Here is a 7,278-nt window from a genome sequence, read left to right as displayed (position 1 = left end):
TTCACCCATTATCGTGAGTTACTGTGAACTCTTTTGTGGTCAACTCCCTGTGATCCCAGCAATGGGATCCCACGAGGTTCCTCTGTCCATGGAATTTTCCAGGCAAGTACTCTGGAGTGAGTTCCCATTTCCTCCTCCAGGTGATCTTCTCAGCTCGCATCTCCTTTGAGTCCTGCCTTTGAAGGCAGATTCTTTACCACTGTGCTGCCTGCGAAGACCAGTGTATTGTTAGAGATCCAAACACTGTCCCAATGTGGTATCACCTATGAGTAGGGAAAAAGTATCCAATGTTGTACAGGGAAGACACGGTAGAATAACATTTTGGAAAGGGACACTTAACGGTACTAGTGGCGTAGATTTGGTAGGAGACGTTATCAACATCACTACAGAAGTGCCTTCTGAGGATAACAAGAATCCGACCGTATGAGATGGCAGTTCCACTGCTAAGGGGATTTCAGAGAAAACAGAAACAACAACAAAAAACCCCAAGATTGTGAAACACACAAGAACGGCAACCACCCACTGGAGGAATGAACAACATCCTAGACATGAAAGTCAAGAAACTGATGCAGCCCCTATGGAAAACAGAATGCAGCTCTTTCTCAATTCATTCATTTCTTCTTGCAGGAGAATTGCTTTAGAGAATTGTGTTGTTTTCTGCACACATGAGCCAAAATCAGCCATTGGTATACAGATATCCCCTCCCTTGGAACCTGCCTCCCATCTCCCTTCCCGCTATGAAGTCCAAAACCAAACAGAACAGTTGCCATCGGTTCAGTTCAGTTCAGTCGCTCAGTGGCGTCCGACACTTTGCCACCCCGTGAATGGCAGCACGCCTGGCCTCCCTGTTCCTCACCGTCTCCCGGAGCTCACTCAGACTCACGTGCATCGAGTCCGTGTTGCCACCCAGCCATCTCATCCTCGGTCGTCCTCTTCTCCTCCTGCCCGCAATCCCTCCCGGCATCAGAGTCTTTTCCAATGAGTCAACTCTTCGCAGGAGGTGGCCAACGTCCTGGAGCTTCCGCTTTAGCATCATTCCCTCCAGCGAAATCCTTGGGTTGATCTCCTTCAGAATGGACTGGTTGGATCTCCTTGCAGTCCAAGGGACTCTCAAGAGTCTTCTCCAACACCACAGTTCCAAAGCATCAATTCTTCGGCACTCCACCTTCTTTATGGTACAGCTGTGACATCCATACATGACTGCCGGAGAAACCATAGCTGTGACTCGATGGACTTTGTCAGCAAAGAAATGTCTCTGCTTCTTAATATGCTATCTAGGTTTGTCATAGCTTTTCTTCCAAGGGCCACATATCTTTTAAGCTCATGGCTGCATTCACTATCCACAATCATTTTGGACCCCAAGAAAATAAATCTGTTACTCTTTCCATTGTTTCCCCACACGAATGTAACTGTGTCCCACAATTTTTGCTGAATAGACTGTACATTATTATTCACTTTCAAGTATATCCTAGTATTCTCTTCTAAAGACAAGACTATCCATTGTATGGGATTCCCCGGTCCCTCTACTGGTAAATCACTTTCCAGCCAATGCAGGAGACACAAGAGGCCTGGGTTCGATCCCAGGTCAGGAGGATCCCCTGGAGAAAATAATGGCAATCTGCTACAGAACTCTTGCATGAAAATTCCAGAGAGATATATATTATGTATGAATATAGTTACTTATACTTTCCAAGTGAAAGGCATTTTAAAAGATGTGCTTTTTTGTTTTTTTAAAGTGCTTTGGCCAAAGTAAACTAACTGAAAAGGTCTACTAAAATATTCAAAGTGCAAATAAATCAATCAAGTTTTGAGTAAATAAATACAATTTATTTGAATTCGAATTTACACTCAGGAAATTACTTAAAATGGAGACAACAGATTCACTACAGCTTCATCATCTGTAGTCCTTCCTCTTCAGTTCTGAGAGGGATCTAACCCCGTGGTGGTTATCACTTTCCAGCATTTTGTGAAAGCTTAGAGGATTTCAGTAAATTGAGGAGCGGGGAGAGTAGGCAGAGACACAGAGGAGAAAGGAAGAGGAAACGGAGAGATTTCTCCTGGCATAGGTCTACAGCCAGGATCCCAGCTTCCTTGAATGGTGCACAGAGATTGCGAGCTATCTGTGCCAGAAGTGGAGAAGGGGTGACATTCAACTCCTGGAGGAGACTCAACTCCAGGAACCTACGGAGGCAGCCAAGTGTGCTGATGTTCAGGAACCAATACTTAGAGGGTACCCCACGGCTCTGTGACAGAGCCCTTGGAGACCACAGGAAAAAACGTTTCCACAAGTATAATCACAGATTAGATGGCTGGATGGATTAGAGGAAGGAGAACTCTATGACCTGATAATTACTGAAATAAACGAGACAATTCTTGCACATCACACTCTGTCAAGTAAGACTGAAACTCAGTATTAGTTTGACACAATGGGAAACGACACACGCAAAGAATTAGCTGTTAACGGTACTACATTTGTGTCCAAGGCAACATAAGATACAAACCTTAAATCTTCACATGTTCAACTAGGTAGGGTAAGACACACGGAACTGGAAAAGGTAAGGAAAAGTTCTAAAACGGGTTTAGTCACCCTGCACTGTTTTTATCCACTACATTGACTATCCTTGGACAACTCCATTCTAGCTTAAGGGTAAGAGGACTCAATTTAGCCCAATTCATAAACTGAACAGATTCCCTGTGTTTGACCCTTCTCAGTTAAAACTATGGGTCCAGTACCAATCAAAGTGGACGTCAAGGCTCTTTTTTCTTTGGGAATTTTAACTTGCTTTCCTACTGTGTCTGACACAGATATGGCTACCTCATTGGGACTATAGGCCAGCCAAATGGGAAAGGGGACCGAGTGAATCAAATTCCCCTCTTGATCATTCAACAGGAGGCACACAGGCACCAGGTCTCATTCTCTTAAATATCTCTGCTTCTCCAACTGCAGTCCATGATACACAGGGCCTGCTTGATGCTTGCAAGGGTCTCTCACCAAACACAGGCATTTTAACCGTTGGCTCCCTTGAGATGTCCCTGGGCTAGGTAAAAACACTCTGAGACAGTGTGCCTTCTACCTTGGCTCTATGCCTGGAGTGAATGTATGCCTCTTCCTCAACTGGCACAAGAAGCCACAGCTCTTCACGGATTAAACCCCCTTGTCTGGTCCAAACTCACATCATAGCTTCTCCATCGACTTCTCCACAGCACGCTTTCAGAGCCCCGTTATCTCAGATCAGCACAAGAGGCACTTCAGAGAGTGTGGCAGCACAGGGGTCCATACCGTAACAAAGACATGCAAATCTGGCTATATAGTTGATACTGAGATCTTCAAGGCATGAAAACAGCTGAAAATTACCTTGCTAAAACACTCCACACATGATATGTATAGTAGAGCTTTGGCACTTACAAGTAGCATGAAATAGCAAAATGGCTTGTGACTTTTCCTTTCTCCACTCCTCTCATTCTCTCTCTCACACACGCTACGACAATTATGTGAAAAACAGATAACAGATTTTTAAGTAACATCTCAATATGCAGATCAAACAAAACTGTACTTCCTGCATTTAAAACAAACACACAGAAATTACCCATCGGTTTCCCTATATTTGATATTACTGAATAATGCTATCATTTGATTTTTCTGTTTTTAATGGGGTTTTTAACTTTGACTGAAATACTTGCTCCAGACTTACTCAAAGTAGAGTTAACTTTGTTTTCCTTTTCTTGACCTCCGACGTTTAGATTTGGGGGGTGGTGATTCAGAACCAGATGTGTTCACGGTAATGGACGCTACTTCCACCAATCCTGGTTGAAGGGGTTCCAGGGATACCTGAATAACAACTTTTGTTTCAGCAGATAATCCTTCTAGCTGCTTAGGCTTCTTACACATTTGATGACATTGGCTCTCGTGCTCCGTTTTCCCTTTGAAAGTTAAAAACTGTAGCCGACATTTGGAACACTGGTGAAAACTCTTTTTCCAGTGCCCTCTATAGTGACGTCTGTATGGTGCTGCAGTTTTAAAAATTTTGAGACAAAATGGGCAAAGCAAATTCTTAGTGTTACCATGGTATGCTCTGAAATGTGCATCCACATCTGCAAAAAATGATGATCTGTAACTGCAAACCTGGCATACATAGGGCATTTCACCAGGCTTATGAGTGTCTTTCATGTGCTCTAAGAGAACCTGATCTGTCTCAAAGGACAATTCACAGATTTGACAGACTGCGGAGGGCTCCTGGGGAGTGTGGACACCTTCAACGTGACACTGCAGCTGGAAGGGAGTAGGAAACTGGCGGTGGCAGTGCTGGCAGGTGGTGTGGTTTTTCCAGCTGTCACCTCTCAGCCTCTCAAGTTCCAAGTGGTGCTTCATGTGATTCATAAACTTGACATTTCTTAGAACTTTCCGGCAGCTGAGGCATTTAAAGGCTGTGTGAGTCTTCGGTTCTGGCTGCCCAACCCCTATATGCTCTCCATAGTAGAAGTCACGAAGTAACACAATCAGATTTCCTCCTGTGGCATCAACAATCTTGTTTGGACTTGCTAAACTTGGAAAATCAGTTTCTGTCAGTCCATTTCCCCCTGAAGGTCTTACAGGCTTGCAATGAACACTGTCCTTTGCCAAAGGTGTTGGACAAGGTTCTCCATGCTGAACATGGCTTAGTGAGGTATGGACATGGTCTGGTGTGCTTTGCTGAGTAGTCACTGGATGAACAATACCTGAAGGGGAAAAACCTAAAGAATGTTCCCCTATCATGCCATCGCTGAGTTTAGGCCTTTTGGGATTTGTGCTCTTTGTTTCCGAAGTGAAAACTCGCTTTGATCCATGAGGACTTTTATTCATATCTCCTGCAGAAACTGCTGTTGCTGCTGGATGCTGCAATGAACTTGTGAAGGTAATCAAAGAAGAACATAACTCCTTTGAGAAGCTATTAGGTGCTATTTGTGGAGAAATATTTTTATCATCAGCTTGAGACAAAGGTTCAGTAATAACAGGACTACCTGTTGATCTTGATTCAGAGTCAGAAACCCGCAAGACACTCTTTGCTTCTGATGTAGGAGTCACATGACTAACAGGCTGTAATTTGTGAGCGTTACCTTTCCTGACGTGACCATACCTTTTTCTCCTTGACCAAGAACCTGGGGTGACTCTGTTCAGTATGTTTGAAACGATTGGTTTTGAAGCTGAGGTCATCCCAACAAAGATCACATCAGCATCTTCATTTACATCTTCCACTCCAACCAAGATCACTTCATCATCATCATCATCTACTTGTTTGGTTTCTCCCTCGCTCTTCCGTAGTTCTGGCTCTTGTTCTTCTTCACGTAACATACATGGTGGTTCCATATTGTTAATACACTTTTTCATTCTTACAGGGTGTGGCCACAAGTCCCAGCGCTTCCTTTATACAAACTGCCACCTAAGTATAAACATACTACGTATTAGTTACGTACAGAAAAAATGTGCAATTTGATCATCTCCAAAACTCTAGGGTTAGTTATAAACACCCTTATCTTACAGACAAAGACACTGAGTGTCAAAGAGACTGGATGACAGCTGAAAAACCTATGACCAGAAGTCTACATCACGCTAGAATCATAGCTTTCTCCCAGGATTACCTTGATCTCTTCTGTTTAAAAAAAGAAAGAAAAAAAAATACACCATCACTACTGATCATCAGGTGAAATCACATGTAACGTACGAGTAGTTTTACAAAAGCATTATGGTACAGTGTTGAGAAACATGGACTTTGGAGTCAAAGGAGATTAAGTTGGAATGCTAAGTTAACCACACACCAGTTGCATCTTCTTGGGCAAATTTATAACTTTTAAACGTGTTTCTGTATCTTAAAGACACACATGCTTATTTCTTAGACTTAAGGTTAACAGCTCTTTTTGAAAGGCATCAGCTATTCAATGGCATCTTGTTTTGTAGTAAAATTGGAAGAAAATGTCTCTTAAATGCACATTACAACTGATTCACAAATTCTAATTTCATAAATCTTAATAAAGAAAATGGGTAGCAAATTCAAAGTAGAAAGTATCTATACACAGTTAACAAACAGCGTAATTCAATGTCAAGCACTTAACACAGGCCTAGGAAATAGAGAATGAACTCTCTTGATAATCTCACCCCAATTCCACACTGATATATCCTAAATTTCTCCCTCTAATCCTGGCTAAAATTAAATCCAATAATGCTTCATCCTTTACTCCACAGGTCTCTTCCCCACACAGCAGGCAAACTGATGCCAGTATTTCTCTCATCCCAATATCAGACAGAGACATCACACACACACACACAACCGATATCCCTTATGACCCCAGGTGAAAGAGTCCTTAACAAAATACTGGCAAACAACACCTAACAACATATAAAAAAGATTGTACACCATGATCACATGGGATTTACGGGGGTATGCAAAGTTGGTTCATTATATGAAAATCAATCAACATTATGCCATTGTAAAACAATGAAACAAAAAACACATCTGCCTGCAGAAAAAGCATTTCCCTGAATCTAGCACCTTTGCATAACAGGGGTTACAAAAGCACTTAATAACTAAGAACAGAAGAGAACTTTCTCAATCAAAGGCTACCTGTAAAAGACCCACACCTAACATCATACTTAACAACGAAAAACTGAAAGCTTTCCTTCTCAGATGGGGAACACCACAAGGAAGTCTATTACAAACTCTGGCTCAATATTATACTGGCAGTTCTATAACCAGAGCAATCAGATAACAAAAAGGAATTGTTGCTCTTGTTTCCAAAAAAAAGAAAAAGAAAAAAAAAAACAACCTTCAGTATGGAAAGGAAAAAGTCAAACTTTATTGGAGATGACAGACTTTTGTATCTAGAAAATCTTGAAGAAAACCACAAGTATTAGCATTAATATAAAGGCGGCAGAATGCAAAACAAATATTTTAGAAGTCAATCACATTTCTATAGAGTAGCAACAAATGTTCTGAAAACGAAGTTAAGTAAATACTTGAATCTACACTAGCATTAAAAAGAATACTTAGGAAGTCAGACAGAGAAAGACAGTATATTCTTTTTAATGGCTGAGTAATACTCCATTGTGTATATGTACCACAGCTTTCTTATCCATTCATCTGTTGATGGACATCTAGGTTGTTTCCATGTCCTGGCTCTTATAAACAGTGCTGCGATGAACACTGGCGTACATGTGTCTCTTTCAATTCTGGTTTCCTCGCTGTATATGCCCAGCAGTGGGGTTGCTGGGTCATATGGCAGTTCTTTTTAAGGAATCTCCACACT

General features: G+C 41.8%; 1 pseudogene; it reads right to left on the bottom strand.

The window, feature by feature from the left end:
• Positions 1-4,058: 4,058 nt before the first annotated feature.
• Positions 4,059-5,344, bottom strand: LOC120859204 (annotated as a pseudogene).
• Positions 5,345-7,278: the final 1,934 nt, after the last annotated feature.

This window comes from Oryx dammah, unplaced genomic scaffold (assembly GCF_014754425.2).
Source record: "Oryx dammah isolate SB20612 unplaced genomic scaffold, SCBI_Odam_1.1 HiC_scaffold_221, whole genome shotgun sequence".
Taxonomy (NCBI): Eukaryota; Metazoa; Chordata; class Mammalia; order Artiodactyla; family Bovidae; genus Oryx; species Oryx dammah.
Note: the sequence above shows the minus strand (reverse complement) of the source record. Positions and strands in the feature narration are given on the sequence as shown.